The sequence below is a fragment of the Eurosta solidaginis genome, chromosome 1 (genome assembly GCF_040869045.1).
Source record: "Eurosta solidaginis isolate ZX-2024a chromosome 1, ASM4086904v1, whole genome shotgun sequence".
Taxonomy (NCBI): domain Eukaryota; kingdom Metazoa; phylum Arthropoda; class Insecta; order Diptera; family Tephritidae; genus Eurosta; species Eurosta solidaginis.
In genome coordinates, this window is record NC_090319.1 from 338435827 (window position 1) to 338457670 (window position 21844).

A 21844-nucleotide genomic window follows, 5' to 3' on the forward strand; every position below is an offset into this window, starting at 1 on the left:
CCATTGGCCTCAAACGTGTGACACGTATGTTTTATATATTAAGATTATGACTGCAATATAGTAGTCAAATAGCTCGTAGTAAAGTTATGGTGTCAGTGGAAGAGAGATGAAGACAGGAAGACAAAATGAGGATATCGTAGGGAAAAAATAAAAGGGGAAGACTGCCAAAGGAAATAAGTAAAGGGCAAGGAAATTGAAACAGTACGTGAGGATTTTTTGTTAGGCTCATTTGACCATTTGGCGTTTGGAGCAAAAAAACAACTGATTTCATCTTTCAACCCAACGTTTCGCTAGTCTCTCTAGCTTTTTCAAGGGTGATCTCTGTATTTAATAACAACAAGTAAGGAAGGCTAATTTCGGGTGTAACCGAACATTGCATACTCAGCTGAGAACTTTGAAGACAAAATAAGGGAAAATGAGCATAGGGTAATCCGAATGTGTTTGTATGACATGAGTATCAAATGGAAGGTATTAAAGAGTATTTTAAAAGGGAGGGGCCGTAGTTCTATAGGTGGCCGCCTTTTCGAGATATCGCCATAAAGGTGGACCGTGACTCTGTAATGTGTTTGTACGATATGGGTATCAAATTAAAGGTATTCATGAGGGTTTCAAAAGGGAGTGGCCCTTTGTTGTATATGTGAAGGCGTTTTCGAGATATCGACCAAAATGTGGACCAGGGTGACCAAGAACATCATCTGCCGGGTATCGCAAATTTATTTATATATGTAATACCACGAACAGTATTCCTGCCATGATTCCAAGGGCTTTTGAAGTTATATTTTGCGTTAAAAAACCAATCCAATCACCATTTTTCATCCCTTCTTTCGTATTTGGTATAGAATTATGGCATTTTTTTAATTTATCGAAATTTTCGATATCGAAAAAGTGGGCGTGGTCTTAGTCGGATTTCACCCATTTCTATTACCAAGATAATGTGAGTTCAAATAAGTACGTGAACTAAGTTTAGTAAAGATATATCGATTTTTGCTGAAGTGATCGTCTTAACGACCAAGCGGAAGGACAGACCGTCGACTGTGTATAAAAACTGGGCGTGGTTTCAACCGATTTCGCCCACAGAAAACAATTACCGTCATAGAACCTATATCCTTACCAAATTTCACAAGGATTGGTAAATTTTTGTTCAACTTATGGCATTAAAAGTATCCTAGACAAATTAAATGAAGAAGGGCGGAGCCACGCCCTTTTTGAAATTTTCTTTTATTTTTGTGTTTTGTTATACATATCATTACTGGAGATGAATCCTATATTACTTATATACTGTAAAAATGTTCAATTTTTTGTGAAAATTTGACTTAAAAATTTTTTTTTTAAATGTGGGCGTGTTCGTCATCCGGTTTTGCAAATTTTTATACAACACACATACACTTATAGGAGTAACGCTCCTGCCAAATTTGATTATGATATCCTCAACAACTGCCAAATTACAGCTTGCACAACTTTTAAATTACTTTATTTTAAAAGTGAGCGGTGCCACGCCCATTTTCCAAAATTTTACTAATTTTGTATTCTGTGTCATAAGGTCAACCCACCTAGCAAGTTCCATCACATTATCCTTCTTTGATAATGAATTATGGCGCTTTTTCTGTTTTTCGAAATTTTCGATATCGAAAAAGTGTGCGTGGTTAAAGTTCAATTTCGTTCATTTTAAATAGCGATCTGAGATCAGTTCCCGGGAACCTATATACCCAATTTCATCAAAATAACTCAAAATTTAGTCAAGTTGTCGTGTTTACGGATAGACAGACGGACGGACGGACATGTCTAAATAAATTTCTTTTTTCGCCCAAATCATTTTAATATATATATGAGTCTACATTTATCTCTATTGTTTTATGCTGTTACGGGGTACCGTTATTCCAACAAAGGTAAGATACTCTGTGAGCTCTGCTCAGCTGAGTGTAAAAACAAAAAACAACACATAAATACAGAGATCACCCTTGAAAAAGCTAGAGAGATCAGCGAAACGTTGGGTTGAAAAGTGAAATAAGTTGTTTTATTTGCACCAAGTGCCAAATGGTCAAAAGAGCCCAACAAGAAATCCTAGTTAATACTATAAATAAATTGACCAAAAAATTATATAATAACGTAATGATTTGAGGGAACTTTTTGCTATAGACCAAGAACAAAGCTTTAACAACCTCAACAAGGCTGAAAGCTTAGGTCTGCTTAAGTGCAGACTGCATGGCTATAACATAAATCTATATATATCGCCTTTTAATATAGAGCAAATAGATTACAGGTCTCGTTTCTGAGCTTCGAGAGAGATATTGGGGGGACGAAAGAGTTGAGGGGTTGGCGCAGAACATATTTTTTACCGGTGGTTCCAAATTAATGGAATTGTTATGGTCTTCTATTTATTGAATCGATCCAGAAGTAAGTGGACGCCATAGACTATCAGTGTAGTGTGTTGGCGATAGATGTAGCCGTGAAGAAAGCAACAGAAATTCAGTAGGAAAGCTACTTAAGCTGCAGTCTTGTCGATAAATATTTCATAGTCAGGCTGCTACTAAGGTAATAATCTCACACAATACTTCATCAGGATTCATCTTTTGGAATACAGACAATTATTGTAGAGGCTTCACCTAGGTCGGACCATACACTTAGTTTCCGGTCATAAAAGTATAGAGAGTCACAAAAAACTCGATGAGTTGGCAAAGGAGGGTGCAGGACTCGTTGAATCGACGGTAGAAGCCTCAATCTGCTTCGAAAAAAATCAAAAGGAGACAGAAATTTCGTTTGATCCCTCAAGCAGTAAAGGCGTGGATAGAAGCGCTAGGTTGCAAAGTTTCTAAGATCATGTGCAAATCCTACGACATTATATAAACAAAGTTGCTATCTAAAGAGAGAAGACTTAGGCTCATGATGGGTCTAATAATTAGATAATTGCGCCACATGCTTATAAATTAGGTCACGTCAGTAACAGCAGATATAGGAAGTGCGAGCTACAAGAATAAACGACTGAGCAGGTTTTATATTCATTTCTTGCGCTCACGAGGTAAATGCACCTGCTTCTAGGGACGGCAGGGTACCTAGATCTCGGCGCAGTAATTAAGCTAAGTCCCAGGAAGCTTCCCAGAGTTATATTATATCAAAAGTATTGGCAACAAGTTTGGGGTTTTTCCTTTTGCCGTAAAACAAAAGGTAAAATTATGAACACATTAAGTCTATGTGAAGCCGGATAACAAATATACTGTCTTAAGATAACAAGTCGATAACTTTTTGATAACTTATTGAAAACTATTCCATAAAGGATAGATACAAATTAAAGCTCATCGATAACAACTAGGTAACAGTCCGATAATAAATCAACAGCCTTCGATAAAAAAGCGATATTTTTGCTAAGTAGTCGATAACTATTGGATAAATTTTCTAGATAAAAATGAGTGCTCATCGATAACAAATAGGTAACAGCCCGATAACAAATCAATAACTTTCGATGAAAAAGCAATATTTTTGCCAAATAGGTAGATAATTTTCGATAATATTGACAACTTTTCGATAGCAAATTAACAAATTTTGTAGAAAACCGATAACTCGCCTATAAAAATTAGGTAATTTATCAGTATTTTTTTACCGTTACAGAGTTTATAACAAATCCACGGTAGGCGAGTTTAAGGCTCGGCGATGGCACATCGACCAAAAACCGATAACTTGTCGATAACAAACCGTCAACATTTCGTTAAAGGATCGAAACCAGCCATTCGGCATCGAACTCGGCTTCAGTTTAAGCTTCGGTTTTGATTTGGAATCTTTTCTTTAATCACCCCATTCTTTCCTTTTTTCCTTTCGTTTGCCTTCTGTTCCATTAGTTTCGCTTCCTTCACTTCGCAGTCGTAACGAAAAACACAAGCATCGTTTTTATCATCCACATTATTAACGACATGATTATTATGTTGCCCTTTTTCCACTAAAGCCAAAGAAGTTTGACTACACTTACGCTTACTTTCTGTATTTTATCACAGTAATAAGAAGAGCATTTCGAAAATCGGCCAAAATTGACAATTTTCCATGAAATGCTCGGTAAGGATTGAGTCCCACATTTGCTTATTGAAAATGAGCGTATTTTTAAGCGGTTTTACTTAGCTTAACTTGACCGGACGAATTTTGTAATTAAAATTTAAGTAACTTTCCGATAAGCTACAAGCTTCAAACTTGGAATATAGTTCAGAACCCGATGAAAATGCAATAATAAGAAAAGGCTCCGTTAGATGGCATATTAAAAAAATTCGTATTTGTGCTCCGATTAGGCTCATATTTGGAACACATGTTAGATACAGGAATAGAAAGCGAACTATGAAAAAAATCGACGCTAGGTGCCGCAAGGATCGAGATATTAAAAGAGGTATGGAACACATATTACATACAGAAATAGAAATCGCTTTATGAAAGAAAAATCCCGGTAGGTGCGGCAAGGATCGAGATGTTAAAAATACTTGTATCTGTGGTCCGATTTGGCTCATATTTGGAACAAATATTACATAAAGTCCGGTAGGAGTGACACCAAAATACTTTTGAGTTCGAAAACTTAGATTGTAACATATTGTCACGAAAGAGTACTTGTAATAATGAGTCACAAAACTGAACTAAATAGAATGAGAAATAATAGGCAATTAAGACTAAAAACTTGAAAATAAGATAATAATAAAATTGTTAAGTTAAACGGTTTTATTGAAAACAATACTTACACTAAGTAATAATAATACTAAAAGCTAGAAAATAATTAGGTAGGTACTAGGTACTAGTCATCACACTCATCATCAATTTAGGGCATTGCTCAGATGGCGCGTGAAATTTCTAAAAATATGAGGCGTAGCATAACTTCATTAAGGTTCAGCTGGTCTTACAAATGACTATCAATAGAAATTTGACGCGTCCAATGCTTTTATTTAATTGTCTGATCAACACCCTAGACTGATGAGGAGTGTAATGACTAGTACCTAGGACCTACTTAATTGGTTTCTAGCTTTTAGTATTATTATTACTTAGTGTAAGTATTGTTTTCAATAAAACCGTTTAACTTAACAATTTGTTTTAAATTATTTTATATTAAATTTCATCTTGAAAATAAATCTCATTACTCAATAAATAAATCCAATAAATGCATTCTCATTCTGTTATATCAGCAAAGATGCACTCTATTTACAGTGCTGCTGCTATAAATGTTTTATTTCAATCTACCAACTTGTTAATTTGATGTATTTGAAAAATTGACAAGCTGCTGCCGTTGGTTTTATGTCTTTGAGCCAAACGTAGCTACTGAACATCCTTTTATTGCGTCATCAGTTGCAGCAGTTGCCAGATGGCCAAATGTATATATTTAGTAGCATCATCCATTCAGCATCATTCGATTACCCATGTTAGTACTATCTCCGGCAAAAAAAACGTCATCATTTACCGTGCAATGTCTAGGAAGCTAATAGCAATATGAAGGAGATGTAGGTGGTGGATATTAACAGCCAGTAAATGATTGGATACGAAATTTTATTAGTCAACTATTCAATTTAAATTGATTACCACGCGAATGAAAGCATTCGCCAAAAAATATAGCATAAGGGGAGATAGGAGAGATAAGCTGTTTTGTCATTGCTGCCAGCAGATTGGAATACTATGGTGATGGGAAGTAGAAAGAAGGGAGAAAAGGAGGAAAGCAAGGTGGGCAGCGCAAAGGTAATGATAGTCGAAAAAGAGAGGAAAAAGAAGTTGAAAAGGAAAATTGTAGGAAAAGCAAAAGTGAAACCAAAGGAAGGTGAGGAGGAAATTAAGTAAACGGAGGAGTAGGAAGTGACAAAGGGAGAATGCGAACAAGGAACGGGTATGAGAAAACAAAGCTGAAAAGGGGGAAGAAACGGGGTCACATGCCTCAGTGCTTTCAGAAATTTCCCCTTTGCAGGAATTTGGAACAATCCCTGTACCGTTTTCACCTTTCCCTGTCCTGTCACTCTTCGCTCCCCTGCCATCCTTGGTAGAGAGGAATTTTCCACGCCTTTGGGTTGATTTGGCTTTGACTATATTTTAGTCAATTTAAGTACATACCCAAACCTGCGGTAGTTTACATACGTAAGACCCTAAAATAGTTAAACGTTCCCACTTGTTGGACTTAAAAGGCTTTAGTGACCCTTGCAAGTTGGTATTAAGCAAAGCTTTAAGTGGCATTCCTCCAACACGTACAACGAAAGTGCAGCAATTGTGACATCTGGAAACTAAGTGTCCACTAAGAACCCTAGAGTCCCCACACTTCTCGCCAAGTTACCATCCACATCTCTTTGGCACTCCCATGATTTTAAGGGGATCTTCCTAAACCCCACGGACTCATTAAATCCTTCCAAGTTGTTGCAGAAGCTTACTGAAGTTCCCCTTGCTGCACTTAATCTCCGATTTAAAAATTCTTAACCCCAACTTGTTTGGCTCCAATTTAAAGGATGATTCAGATCACTAAGACACTCAATACATCACGAAAATTGTTCTTCATTAGTGGGCAGGTGTGATAGACAGCACTGATACATGTAAGAGGGAATTAATCCAATGCACAGCCGTTTCCTGTCAGAACCTACTCTGGCATACAACCATACAATTCTCAATTGCTTCGTCTGGGATTTCTAAAAGAGATTTCATAGTGAAATACACAGAAGTGACTTGTCGAGAGATAATTATATTGAAGGTGACGCACCGAGAGAAAACTTCTGACCGCTATCCGGGAGGCAAGATCTTTAGAGGCAAGCGTTAGGCAAACAATTTTCTTTGAAGCTCCGAGTTATCCGAGCTTTGATATTATAGAGTCCGATTATGATAGACTAAATTGTTTCAAGTGGATTCAACTCCAACTGTTGGCACAGTTGGTGCATAACAAAAAATTTATTTATTATGGTGGGCCCAAAAAAATAATATTTTTTTCCTTATGCTAAAAATAAGATGGCCTGTAAAAATGTCAGGTTTTCATTTGGATCGTTAGAGATATCGATCGCGACTTCACTTTTCATACATATTGTATTAGGAGTCACAAGAACTTTAACTTCAAACAATTACTAAATGAGCCAAATTTGTTTAGCCCCACCATAATATTGGTATTTACTAGAATGTACCATGCCAAGGCATGTTTATATTTTATGCATTCATTTCAATGTGAAAATACTTTGAAGTGCAATATCAATCTAAATATTTTCAGAATCATCGTTTTTCAATTATTTCCTTTTGTTTTATTTTAATAGCCACATTCAATTGACTCACACAAAATTCGAATGAATTATAAAATGCACCAATAAACTTACATTATTTAATGACTAAAATTTATGAGATTATGGTGCATGCGAATGTAAGAAAGTAATAAAAATTGTTTGCGGTTCTGATCTCAATTAAAATTCGCAGCTACTTCTGGCTATTTTTGTTTTAATATCCAATGAACATTTTTTCAAAAATTTTCTTGCCCCTGTATCTCCCAAAACGGTGAAAGTCTTTTTGTTCATGTGCTCTGCCGAAGCGTTATCATCAAAACACGTATGCAGCGGGAACGTTTAGCAATAAAAGTTTCGACTATCCCCATAGAATCAGTGGAGCAATGTTTTCCAAAATTCAGTTTAAATTTTCAAATACCTCTCTTTTATATTGTTGCCCAAGGGGGGCAGACGAACCCACGCAAGTGCTTAGGACAATATACCAATAAGCCTCACACCCTTTATGCTGAAGGTTCTTGATAAGCTTTTGTACATCTATATTAGGTCAACAATAATAGGGCCAAATCTTTCAAAGGCGCAGCCTGCTTACATGAAGGACAGGTAAACAAAAACCGCTCTCCATGAGCTCATTGTATATAAATCGTTTCACTACAAGCATTACAATTTAGCTGCCCTCCTTGACATACTTAGAGGTTGCATTCAATAATATAGAAACCAGCGCGATTGTCAAAGTCACAATCAATTCTGAAGAACAGAGCTATGGAGGAAAACATAAGCTGAGTGAGAACGACCTGAAATGTAGTAAGAGGAACTCCCCAGGGTAGAGTTCTCTTCCCGCTACTGTTACTTGTAACAGTGAAGGAGATAATTCAAGCTTGATAAGAATGGCGTAAAGGTAAAGTAGCATATGCAGACAACGTTGTTATCGCAATCTCGGGACATTTTCTCACAACATTAAGCGAAAGAGTGCACTTAGCAGGCTACATCCTTTGGCGACATCGAGCGTACTTAATGTTAACTCAAGCATGGCAGTAAAAATAGTCTTCAGTAACAGAACCAAAATGCCTAAATTTTGTGTGTTTTCAATAAACGGCACAGAGATTTCCCTCTAAACTAGGGCTAAGTACATTGAAACCGAAACAGACAGCAAGCTAAACTGCAGTATTGAAAAAAAGTATAGAAAAAGTATATCGCATACAACTCTTGTAAGATAAAAGTCAGCAGAAATTGGGGCCTAAGACCAAAACTTGCGGTGTAGCTTTGCACTTCAGTCGTACAGAGCGATAGTGTGGTGGTCAGCCCTCGACAAACAATACAACATTAAAAACCAAACAAAGTACAACGGACAGCCTGTACAAGGTTAACAGGAGAACTTAAGTTGTGTCCAACAGACGCCTTAAATGTCATCCTTAACCAGCTTCTACTGGAACTCTACGTATTTCTAACATCTACTACCTCTGCAATTAGACTCAAGGAGTCTAGATGCTAGAGCGAGAAGCGGTATCCTAAGAATATAAACCGATATAGATTGGACAAGAGATTATCTTTCATCTACATTGAACTTTGACAAGAACTTTGAGGTGAGGGTACCATAGAGAAATATTAACTTGACTGCGGTGTTGGTGCAGGGTTTTCTCCGAACAGCTAGAAGTTGCACTGTCAGCCGTTTTCTCAAAAAATTTTAATAAACATGAGGCACGATGTACCTCCTAAGAGATTTAGACCAAGTTTCTCTTTTAATTTGCGTCGTATAAGTTTTTTATTAAAATCGGCGGGACGGGACCTACATGTTTTAGGTCGACTTCTAACTGCAGCTGCAAGGAAGATGAATTTTCGCTGGGAAGCTTTTAATGGCAGAAATACATTCGAAGTGTTTGCTAAACCACGACTGAGGGAATACCTGGGCCTTAGTTGTATACACATACAATTATTTTATGAAAATAACATGACTAACTCTATTGGATACGCGACTGGATATCCCTATCCGGTATGATATTTACCATAATATTTTTATGCGGCACAACCCTAATATGCAGTAAACACTTGATGGAAAATGCTTCACTGTTATCGGTTTATGGTTTTCATTTTATTACGTAAAATTAATTGCGGAATTTGGTATATCAGAAGGATTTTGAAAATTTTTATTGTTGAAAATTTATTAACTTACATAATTGAAAATTTATTACGTTTTTCAATTGAGAAGCTTTGCTTCCCACACCAAATGTAATTTCAGCGGCTCAATAGCTTTTAGTTATTATTTTTTGCGAAATTAAAATAGAGTTATATTATGTTTATTTCGGGCAGTATTACTCCTGTAAAAAAATTCCTTACGTTCGCTGAATCGACCTGTTAATTTTCTTAGGGGAGAAATCCACTTGGTATCACAACGGGACCTTTATGGCCCTAAGTGCACCCGTGCTAGCACCAGTGGGCACTCTAACCTAACCTAACCTATGATCAAACCTATGAAATTATTAACTCAAATATTAACAAACGTAACGAACTTAACGTAGCAAACTTAAAGCAATTGCCACAAAAGTTTACGTTAAGACTTCATTTTATAGTTATTTTATGAGAGGGGTATGATATGCATAGCAAAACCTAACGCATTCAAGAAAAAATATGACATTCTATATTGCTGTGGGAAATCAGGAACTAAATCCGTTTTTGCACATTCGGAGCATCTATCAGGCCTTGAATAATATTGAACAAAAACCAAAGACCATATGTGACCCAAGTTTTTTTGGTTTAAAATGCAGACCTTGCAAAGTTTAAAACGAAATGAGCTCATATGAGTTTTGAAAATTTTCTATTTTCAAACTTCTGGATTAGACTTAAGCCCAAATATATTTAAAATTGGGTTTATTCTCTAATAGTTTATAATATAGGCAAAAAAATTTAAAAACGTGATACGGGTAAAACTTTTTGGTTTTTATTTTAAACTTTTCATTGAAAATTATATTTTTCCAGTGTCTGGACTAAAATTAAATGCAAGATATCTTATAAATTGCCTAAAACTATGTAAAGGTTTTAAAAGTAGTACAAAATAGTAAGGAAGTCTAATTTTGGGTGTAACCGAACATTATATATTCAGCGTGAGCTTCAATTGTACAGTTCATTGCCGATAAATTAATTTTTTAAATAACACGTGGCACCGCCCGTTTCAAAAAAAATGTCTCCCATTTCCTCTTACAATAAAACTTGATAAGTGAAATATGATTGATTCAAAACTATTTTTTGCTAAGTTATAGCTTATTATTCTAGTCTACGACCCCTTTAAACTTGTTTGCCGTGGTCTTTAACCGATCCTGTCCATTTTTACTAGAAATATTTTCTGCTATAAGGAAAATATGTACACCTTATCACGATCCGGTAATTTTTCTTCGAGTTTTGGCTCCCGAAACATAGAAAATAGCTTAGTCATAAAAGAGGCAGTGCCACGCCCATTTTAGAAAATTTTAATACTTTCTAACTCTTTGTTATAATTCCATTTAGAAAGTGAAATAATATTAATATTTAGCCTTTTTTTCGCAAATTCGTCTACGCCCCTTTTTAAAGTCTTTTATATAAATGTGGGTGGTCCTTAACCGATCTCGGCAATTTTTTCTAGAAATATTTCATGCTATAAAGAAAATATGTACACCTTATCTTATCACGATACGGTAATCTTTCTTCGAGTTTTGGCTCCCGTAATATAGACAATTGCTTAGTCATAAAAGGGGCGGTGCCACACCCATTTTCAAAAATTGAAATTTTTTCCTATTTTTTGTTATAATTCCACTTGGGAAATGAAATATAATTGATAAAAGGCTCTGTTTTGCAAAGATATAGATTAATTTATTCATCCACGATCCCTTTAACACTAGTTCGGCGGACGATTTTTACACCTATTTTTGGCCGATTTTTGTCACCGGGGTGGACTGCCAAAAATAGAATGAAAGTGTTCAACCTGTTACAGTTGTCCATGACTAAAATTATAAAACCTTATTCTATATTTTTTCTACTTAAAATTCATTAGTTAGAAAATGAGTTAACAAAATTTATTAAAAATATGTTTTTTTATTAAATAATTAAATAGTCACCCCGGTGACTCGTCGGCCAAATACGTTGTAAAACAGTTGTAAATGACTAAAATTATAAACTTTTTTTTTTGAATTTTTTCGACTTAAAATTCATAAAGTTAATTTTATCACAAGTGGGCGGTGCCACGTCCATTTTTAAAAATATTTAAAAATTTGTATCAAGAGTCTCAATATCAGTCCACACATCAAATTTAAGCATTCTAAGTGTATTGCTCTATGGAGTGCTGGTCTGGTGGAAAGCACTGGACACGGCGAGTACCCTCGAAATGTTAGTGTCAGTGCAACGGGCGGCGCTGATCGGTATCAGTGGCGCTCTCAGAACAACACTTACCTTGGCACTGAACGTCATGCTGAACATCTATCCAGTAGATATTTTTTTTCTGTTTTTTACTCGGACGTTGTGGCACCGCACTGCCCTCGAGTGGGCCGAAGAAACCAAGCTAATGCTGTTTTTTTTTTTAATTCATAATTTTTTTTTTTTATTTTAGTTATTGTTTATGTTTTATTTATAATATCTATTGTTACCGAGTCCTTGAGGGGCAGTGGCTTCTTAAGCGCCGAAATCTAAAACCGCTCAGCTACAGAGAAACTCATCAGCTGAGAAATATAGATTCACAAAATACAATAGATTAAAAGTATAAATATAATTTTTTAATTATTAAGAGAAGATAGGACCGTCTTTTTTATGGCAAAGAGCGAATCCGAAACATCAATTACTCTCGAGCGAGAGTTATAACCTTCACACAAACCTAGAAAAGGTTCGTGTAGTTGGAAATTGCTTCTGCATTGTTTAAGAATTATAGGTTTATAATGCCTTGAAACTCGGCATGGAACATTCAAGTTTACTTCGTTCAAACGAAATGGACTTGAAATCGATACATTTAGTAGTTTAACCCGACTTGCATGGGTCGGAAAATTTATTAGTTTTAACCGATTAGTGTAAGAACGAAGATTATACAAGGAGTCCAATTGAAGATTTCTCAAGGCGAAAAGTAAAACTGATTTTAAATTGATTCTAGCCTATCCACATGAACTTGATACCGCGGATTCCAAATTATCGATCCATATTCTAATATCGGCCTAACCAATGATGTAAAAAAGGTTTTTGTAACGTCAGGATCACTAAACTCTTTTCCCCATCTTTTCACAAATGCTAAAACTTCTCTCACTTTATTGACTGTGGCATTAATATGAGGGTTGAAACTAAGTTTTCAATTCATTGTAACTCCCAAGTCGACAAAAACATCAACGCCTTCCAGAGTTTGGCCATTAATTATGCAAGAGGATGGCTCTACGTTCCCATGTGACAAATACATGAATTTACATTTTTCTATGTTGAGCGGCATAAAATTCGCATTACACCAAATAACTAAACAATTTAAATCCGACGGGAGTACAGAACGTTCGTCAACCGACGCGTATGACTTAAAAAGTTTTACGTAGAAGGCATACATTAAAATTTTAGAATATCTTATAGTTGTGGAAATATCGTTTATTAAGAGCAGCGGGAAAGCGGCCGCTGCCCGGTCGTTAGTCAGGCTCCTTGATATGGGCTATGTGCTTTCTGACTTCGAACATTCTAGCCTTCTTACCAGTTTCGACTTTATTCCGGATAGGAGGAATGCCGATAACTGCTCCCTATGCAACCTTCACCCCAGTCATTCCGCCGAGAGAGGAGTGGGGAAGGGGAATTATCTGGGGCATGGGACCGATTAACTTGTTCACAGATGGGTCGAAGTTGTACGGAAAGGTTGGTGGGCGGTCTTTTGTCAAGACCTAAAAGTAAGCCGCAAGTTTAAGTTAGCTGATCACTGCAGTGTATTCCAAGCAGAAGTTGCTGCGATTAAGGGTACGGTGGATGAAATGCTACGCAGTACTACTACGGTTAGGGAATTTAACATCTACTCTGATAGCCAAGCGGCTATCAAGGCCTTGAGCTCTTGGGGGTCTGGGAGTGCCCGGTCTCCCTTGTGATTGCATCGAATTATTTTACAATTAAGATTATCTGGGTCCCGCACCATAGTGATACCCCGGGTAACTGTCAAGAGGATCTCTTAGCCGTCATCGGTACAACTGAACCGGATGAAGATGGCTGTAGGGATTTCGGTATTTCGCTGGTCACCTGTGGATTGCTCCTCCATAGCTAGGCCTCGAGTCAGCTCAGCAAACGTTGGGCGGACACCACGTATTGCAGGGTAGCAAGATCTTTTTGGTCGAAAGAGAATGGCAGGAGGTCTGCTGGAATAATTGTGTTCACTAAGGCTCATCTATCAATGGTCATTCGGGTTCTGATAGGGCACTGTCCCATGGGCATCCATGCGGTACGTCTCAATATACTGGAAACTCCATCCTTCTGCAGCTTTATGGAGGATGATGAAGTGGAATCACCAAATCACTTTATGCTTGATTTCCTAGCTTTTGCCAGAACTAGACGAAAGTACTTCGGTCGCGACTCACTTGGATCTCCCGAGGATTTATCCAAAGTTGAGATCGGTATCATTCGGAGCTTTATCGTTGCTATCCAACGATTCTCTAAGTAGCTATATCTACGTTTTATTGCATGTGGTATCACAACGGACCTTCAATCGTGGGGCTGTAAAGTGTCGAAGATTATGTGCAGGTCTTACAACCTTAGACTAACAAAGTTGCTTCTATCATTAAAAACAGAGGACTGTAGACTCATGACGGGTATTCTGACTGGAAACTGCTTTCTGGCGTCACAGGCCTTTAAATTAGGATTGGTCAGTGATAGCAGATGTAGGAAGTACGGGCTGGAGGAGGAAACGATCGAACACGTTCTGTGCTCTTGCCCTGCGCTTGCCAGGCTAAAACTCCAGCTATTAGGAGCGATACAGCTATCAGATCTAGAAGCAGCAAGTGGCTTAAATCCTTGGAAGCTTCTATTATTTGCCAAGAGGACGGAGTTATTTTATAACATAGGTCCTGGTTTTTGATAGGGGTTTTTTCGTTTGGTCGTTAAAACAAACTTCTGGTAACACTACGGACTTGTTCAGTCTATGTGAGGCCCTCATGTACCGGCTAGTTCAACCTAACCTAACAACGGATCTTCATGTTGTCTAAGTGAGCTACCCTTATTAGGGCAGCTACCACCTGACCCAACCTAACCTAAGTGTACTATTTACTTAATAATCAGGTAGTTTGTATTTTCCAAAATCGTATATATACAGAAAGTGGGCGTGGTTATCATCCGATTTCGCTCATTTTCAATTCTAATCTATTCTGGGTCCAGATAATGGAGATATGAGGGGCTTAATGATATTAAAAGTAAAAGTAATATTTGCCGTAAAACTTTTTTTATTTTTAGCATTTAATCTAAAAGTTGCGCACTGTTCGCATTAAAAATATATTGTAGTTTTTATACAAAGAGTACGTTAGAAAATTCTATTGTTGAATATAATTATTTAAACGCTCTTAACAAGAAACTCAAGTGTAAGCACGGGAATAATATTTAAACTAAACTAGAACTATGATGGTTAAAGAGAAAATAAATAAAAACTGTCTTTCGTACACACCTATACATATAAGTGCTGTAGCAAAATCCTTGACTGCAACAACAAAAGCAAATGGATGTCAGAAAAATTTTTGTCTTGTTTTGCACTTCATTCATTCATTTAAAACTTTTTCCACTTTTTGTTATAGAAAAGTTTACCTCACTTCGCACACCACTTCACCATCTGTCTTACTTACAATGTACAAATTTGAAAATCTATTTCTGAAATGCAGCAAGGCGATTATAACAGCTGCATGTAAAACTAGAGCTGCAGCTGTTGCTACAGCCGTGGCCGTCATCTGTTGACATTGCCATTGAGTGAGTGAGTGCATGCGAAAATGTTGCGTATACGCCATGGTGTGTATGATGAAATAAGCGTTGAGATGGATGATAAACGTTTCATTGCTATACGTGCACGTGCATATAAATGTAATTATGCCTTTCATGAACATGAAATGGTATATTAACTTTGGTCCGATGTTTGTAACGTTGAGAAATATAGAAGATAGACTCACCATTAAGTATACCGAATTGATCAGGGCGACGAACTGAGTTGATATAGCCATGTCCGTCTATCCGTCCGTCCGTCCGTCTGTCCGCCTGTCTGTTTGAACGCAAACTAGTCCCTCAAATTTTGAGATATCTCAATGAAATTGGCACAAGGATGTATTTTTGTATTATATTAGACATTTGTCGGATCCGGTGGATCGGACCACTATAACATATATCTCCAATACAACCCATCGTTCAGATAAGACAATTTTGGTCATTCCTGCCGCCATTTAAAAAGTATAAACATGAAACTCGGTGATATATATTCTAATATATCATAGAAGATATCCTGAAAAAATTTATTTGATCGGAGCTATATATATATAGTATATATCCCATACAACCGATCGTTCAGATAGAAAGATTTTTGGTCATTTCTCCCTTAGTTTCCAATATAAAAACGTGAAACTTGGTGATATATATTCTAATATATCATAGAAGATATCCTGAAAAAATCACTTTGATCGGAGCTATATATAATATATATCCCATACAGCCGATCGTTCAGATATAAAGTTTTTTGGCCATTTCTCCATTAGTTTCCAATATAAAAACATGAAACTTGGTGATATATATTATAATATATCATAGAAGATATCCTGAAAAAATCACTTTGATCGGAGCTATATAGTATATATCCCATACAACCGATCGTTCAGATAGAAAGATTTTTGGCCATTTCTCCCTTGGTTTCCAATATAAAAACGTGAAACTTGGTGATGTATATTCTAATATATCATAGAAGATTTCCTGTAAAAATCATTTTGATCCGAACTATATATAATATATATCCCATACAACCGATCGTTCAGATAAAGAGATTTTTGGCAATTTCTCCATTAGTTTCCAATATAAAAACATGAAACTTGGTGATATATATTCTAATATATTATAGAAGATTTCATGACAAACTCATTTCGATCGGAGCTATATATAATATATATCCCATACAGCCGATCGTTCAGATATAAAGATTTTTGGCCATTTCTCCATTAGTTTCCAATATAAAAACATGAAACTTGGTGGTATATATTATAATATATCATAAAAGATATCCTGAAAAAATCACTTTGATCGGAGCTATATATAGTATATATCCCTTACAACCGATCGTTCAGATAGAAAGATTTTTGGCCATTTCTCCCTTAGTTTCCAATATAAAAACGTGAAACTTGGTGATATATATTCTAATATATCATAGAATATTTCCTGAAAAAATCATTTCGATCGGAACTATATATAATATATATACCATACAACCGATCGTTCAGATAGAAAGATTTTTGGCAATTTCTCCATTAGTTTCCAATATAAAAACATGAATATGGTGATATATATTCTAATATATTATAGTAGATTTCATGACAAACTCATTTCGATCGGAGCTATATGTAATATATATCCCATACAGCCGATCGTTCAGATATAAAGATTTTTGGCCATTTCTCCATTATTTTCCAATATAAAAACATGATTTTTGGCCATTTTCCCCTAAGTTATGAAAACGTGAAACTTGGTATGGGTTTTTTTGCCATTTTTTATTTTACATTTATCTTAAAAATCGTTTAGGTATGTACATATATATATTTCTTATCTTATACATCCGATTATTTGGAGATTACGAACGGGATAAGATTATTCTTCAGCCCCATTCATGAAAGTTATGAAGTCTTCGGCAGTCAGTGCCGTCCTTACTTGTTCTTATTTCGCGATTGTATTGCATCCAGCTACATTTATACATATCCATAGATGTATGTACTCTTACGTACGAACAAGAATTCCAAGCAGAATGCAACTAAACAAGTGCAATTATTTTAATGCACATTTGACTTTTGACATCGTGCTTGGCAAGCTAGAAGTTGTTCCTTGTGCATATTGTGCAACGTTATCTTCGTAAGTGTGTATTTACCTGTGCAATTTTTGGCAGTTATTGCGCGGAAAGTGATGCTGTAGCGCAACTTAGTACTTAAATATTTATCTGGAAAATGTAGAATTTAATTTTTCCCTATTAAGACAAATACTTGAAGTAAATGGTGTGTTAAGGGCGATGAAAAGTACGAGGTTTCTTTCAGTTCGCTGCATACAACTTGAAAATAAGTACTACAACAGCTCACACATTTTATTTCGTAATTAAAAAACTTTCAAAGTACTTTCACTAATTTTGGACAAAAAATTTAATTAATTTAAAATGCTTGACTTACAACAAACTTGACAAACTCAGTACAATATAAAAATATTGCCAAGCAGATGTCTTACCAGATCTTCAGTGCAGTATATTTGAAAATTTATGGTGTAAATTATTTGTAACGCAACGAATCATCATTTTTTCTCGCTTTTCATTATTTGAGAGCATTCCTTCACTTCAGTGAGTGACAGCAAACCTGAATGCTTTTATGAAATTTTTGCTATTTTATAGTGATGTGTGTGAATGTGAGTGACAATCTGGCCCTAATATTATTCTTAAGTTTTGTATATATTTACAAGTAAAAGTAATGTAGTCTTGGAACGGCCGAAAGAAGTAGATTACAAGCTCAACTGTGTCCTTCCAGGCAATTTCACATTTCGCTGGAATTTTTGAAATTATGGTGTTTACTGGGATTGTTGCACTCAGAAAAGATGGGCGATGGAATATATAAAACACTAATTGGTAGCAAATTCAAAGAAAAGTAGGAATTAATCAAATTAGGTATAATTGGAAATGAATCGAGTTAATTAATCACGATTGAAACGCCGTTGTGCAATATGTTGGATAAGTGCATCTTACCCTTGGGTATCTGCTGGTCGCTAACGAACGTTCGAAAAATAAGTGAAAGTGTGAAGAAAAGAAAAAGTCCACGGCAACTGCCGATAGCTAACTTTCTTCGAGTTTTTTCCTTAAAAGTTAGCTCCCGGCGGGCTATGGATTGTTACCGGTAATATCCTGAAGTACGCGTTACGGTGGTCCACAATATTAGGCTGGTGACCTAAATAATTGGCTTAGAAAGTTTAATATGTTCATATCAAATCGTTCATGATTTTGTTCTTGTAACTGGAACGTATAATAAGTGTTCCAACTTTCGGTAGACTTCGATATACAAAATTGTACTTTTCTGTGGTAAATAAATTCAGAATACTGGTTATTTCTGAAGTGGTACCTCTGTTACATGAACCACACACTAAATATTATTGGTCTGAAAAAAATAAACGTAAAGCTATCACGGAGGGTCGGTGATGACGCCCCTGCTCACTAATTCAAATTTCTGCCCAATTATAAGTCAGAGATATCGAATTTTATTGGTCTAGGACAATTGCACGTAGATTTATACAAATTTAAAGCTACTTTTTCACAGGAAGTAGTGGGAGGGCCCCCAAGTCCTTACAAGCATTGTTTATACCTCTATTTATGTGGCCTATAAGTACCACTGATCAATGTCAATATACTTAAAAGTATAACATATTCGCTATCTGCGTGCAAAATTTGCCTTTAATCCATTTAGTCACTCTGACGTGATTGAGTGCAAAAACAAACGTCTGCACAGCCAAACATCAAAACTTCCAAACTTTCACATTAATTATATTAGTAAGACTATTTATTTGAGGGACAGTTTATGCGGAGACGTTACGGTCATCATCGGTTTATACCTGAAGTCTGTTAGCATTATTCTTAAATTCACAGTCATCATGAAACTAAGGGGATAAGTTCAACAACTGCAACTAAGTTGAGTGCCTAGCTTGCGCAAAGGAAGGCAAGCCATTGCAGTTTAGCGTCTTATTTTGAAAGTCTGATCGCTAAAGGTACCGTAGAGGAAGAGGGTTCAAGAAAAGCTGAAGATGCATTGTACATATCTAAAATACACAAAGTAAAAAAAACTTAAAGACTTATAGAAAAAATATGGATGCCAATGAACATGCCAAGAGAAAAATAGGACTAAATTTAGATTCTTTAATAAATATCCCTTTCTAGGCAAGAGAAGCAACACGAATCTAGGATTTGTGCCGCTTGATCTAGCAGATAGGGTGGTTTTCGAGCAGTGACTACGCCATACGTCATATATGGGCAAATCCCGAAAACTTTTACTTTTTTGGATACTCGGGTTTTACACAAGGGCAAAAAACTTAAGGCCAGAAAAAAGTACAAAGGCATTAAGTCTGACCTTTTGACTATCCGATCTGATGATTTTAAAAATCAAGAAAGTTGATAGTAACTTTTTGTAGAACTTCGAAACGTAAAAAACGTCGATTTTTACACTTTTTCAAGCGATACCCTTGATTTTTTTTTTAATTTTTTCGATAAAATTTTGAGCCATCGCTGAAACGCTATGGAATTCAAACTGAATGTTGTTTTTGAGACGGAGATTCTAAACGTATGAGCAAAATTAATGTGCCCCTCCAATACTCAAAACTATCATCAATCAAAGTAGCGATGCTTTTTTTTGTCATTTTCAATATTGACAGTTTTTTGCTTATAGCTTTTTGAGGCAACTGAGTATTGAAATTTGGATTATGCACGATAATAGCCTATCAGGGACTAAAAATATGTGTGGCTTCAAATTCGATGTGCCCCTTTCAGTTTTGAAGGTAGAGGCAGAAAAGTGGAAGCACTTGGTTGCGTAAATTTTTTTCAGGAGCATGTTTTTTTGTGGGCACAGCTACTTTTATCACTTCATACCCGTTTGTTAATTTTTTCTCTACACCACAGTAGTATACCATCAATTGCCTCATCTTGGAATATTCACGCAAGGAAAGTTATTGATGTTTGTACATGGGGCAAATATACGAAATTTCCGACAAAAATTGGCAATCGTCAAAGAGTGCAGAAAATTTTTTTTTTATATTTTTTAAACCAGTTTTTATTTTAAAGGAAATGAAAATAAACACAAATTTGGTACAAAAATTAAAAAAAATCATAAAGTTTTTTTCTACACTTTTTGACGATTTGTAATTGCTAAATTATAAATTTGTAATACTTATTTAGCGAAACTGTACTTTGCAGGGATATAATTTCTAAAGCGACAGATATGTACCACCTAAAAGTCCTCACCTATGGGTTGGGATTTGCCAATATTTTAACTTGCAAAAGCTTGGGAGCCGAAGCTTAAAGCTTGGATAAACCAAATTCATCCTATTCCATGCTATTCAAATATCTGAAACCCTCCAGCATGTTACCACGCTTCGCTTGAGCTTTCGTTAAAAATTTCTTCGTCATTACCCCAATCAACATTGGGAGATGATATAGCCAAAATAATAAAGACACCCGGCAAAGTGGGGTTTCAGCTCAGCGCTGGCTACCTTACCCGTGGATAGTTTGTCCCAGCTGTAAATGAACAGCAAAGTTCTCAACTGTACTGAGCCTTCTAATTGGGTATTGTAATGTTCTCCACCTCTCTATTTGTACCTGAAGTAGTTTGACGTAATCGAAAGTACGATTAGATATTTGGTTCCATAAGTTCGGCTTTTACTCCTCAGTTAAAAAGATTTGTAATGAAAAAAACTTCTTCACACTTTCGTTGACAGTTGGTGTGATGGACTGTGACCCCCTAGTACCTTAATCAGATATCCCTGCATCCTGCATTCAGAGGTAATAGAAAATGCCTCCTGTCAGCGATGGAGAAGCCGTCAGCGTAGGTTTAGCAGTCTCTACATTAAAGTTCCAGTAGCTGCTCATATACGTCCAGAACCTGGAGCAAGAAAGAAAATATACCGCCCCGTTGCATACTTATTTCCCTTTCTTTCTGAGCCACAGATACAGCCCATTCTGCTGTCGCCGTTCTGAGGGACCTACATGTTTTATGCCGACTCCGACCGGCATCTGCAAGGCAGATGAGTTTTAACTGAAAAGCTTTTCATGGCAGAAATCACTCGGATTGCTTGTCAAACACTGCAGTGGGGCGAACCCGCTTAGAAAAACTTTCTTCTAAATGAATAAAACTTGTTTCTAAAACTTTGATGTTCCTTTACCGGGGTATGAACCCAGAATCTTCGATGTGGTAGACGGAGCACGCTACTCCACACCACGGCGGCCATCAAAGGACTTTTAAGCTCCAAAAAAACTATAAAAAAAGTTTTTTGCGGGCGCCAGAAACAAATTTTACCTCAGTGTCATGTTCCCTAATATATTCGCAGTTACTGCGCCAAAAGTTCCTAAGCGGATTAAGCGGCTTATAATATTCCCACGGTATATATGCCTGCCATATAAACGAACTTAAGCCCACAGACCTAGAAGGTTCGACATGGTGATATAAAGGCATTTTTCGATATGGTCGGTGCGACCATCTGAAAGTTACTACAAATGAAACCTTCATCTTAAATTTTTAAAGGTTGAGTGTCAGTTTCTTTATATTATTTTCCACCCACGTTAACATGCATAAAGATAAATAAAACCATAATGGATGTGAGTCGACTACTTTGTCACTAACAATAAATCAACAATTATATGAAATATTTTTATGACAGCATTGTCAAGTGCTTATCTACATTCACACAACCTACATTCGGAGTAGGTAGAAATATTATACCTTATTTGGGACATT

The 21844-nt window shown here is 36.2% G+C and overlaps 2 protein-coding genes across 12 annotated transcripts in view; both read left to right on the forward strand.

Moving 5' to 3' along the window:
* The window catches only part of LOC137237929 (uncharacterized), a 636630-nt gene that overhangs the window by 452287 nt on the left and 162499 nt on the right, over positions 1–21844 (forward strand). The gene's annotated exons all lie outside the window — the stretch shown is intronic.
* Positions 1–21844, forward strand: part of LOC137237936 (uncharacterized) — a 49033-nt gene that overhangs the window by 22043 nt on the left and 5146 nt on the right. The window lies entirely within an intron of this gene.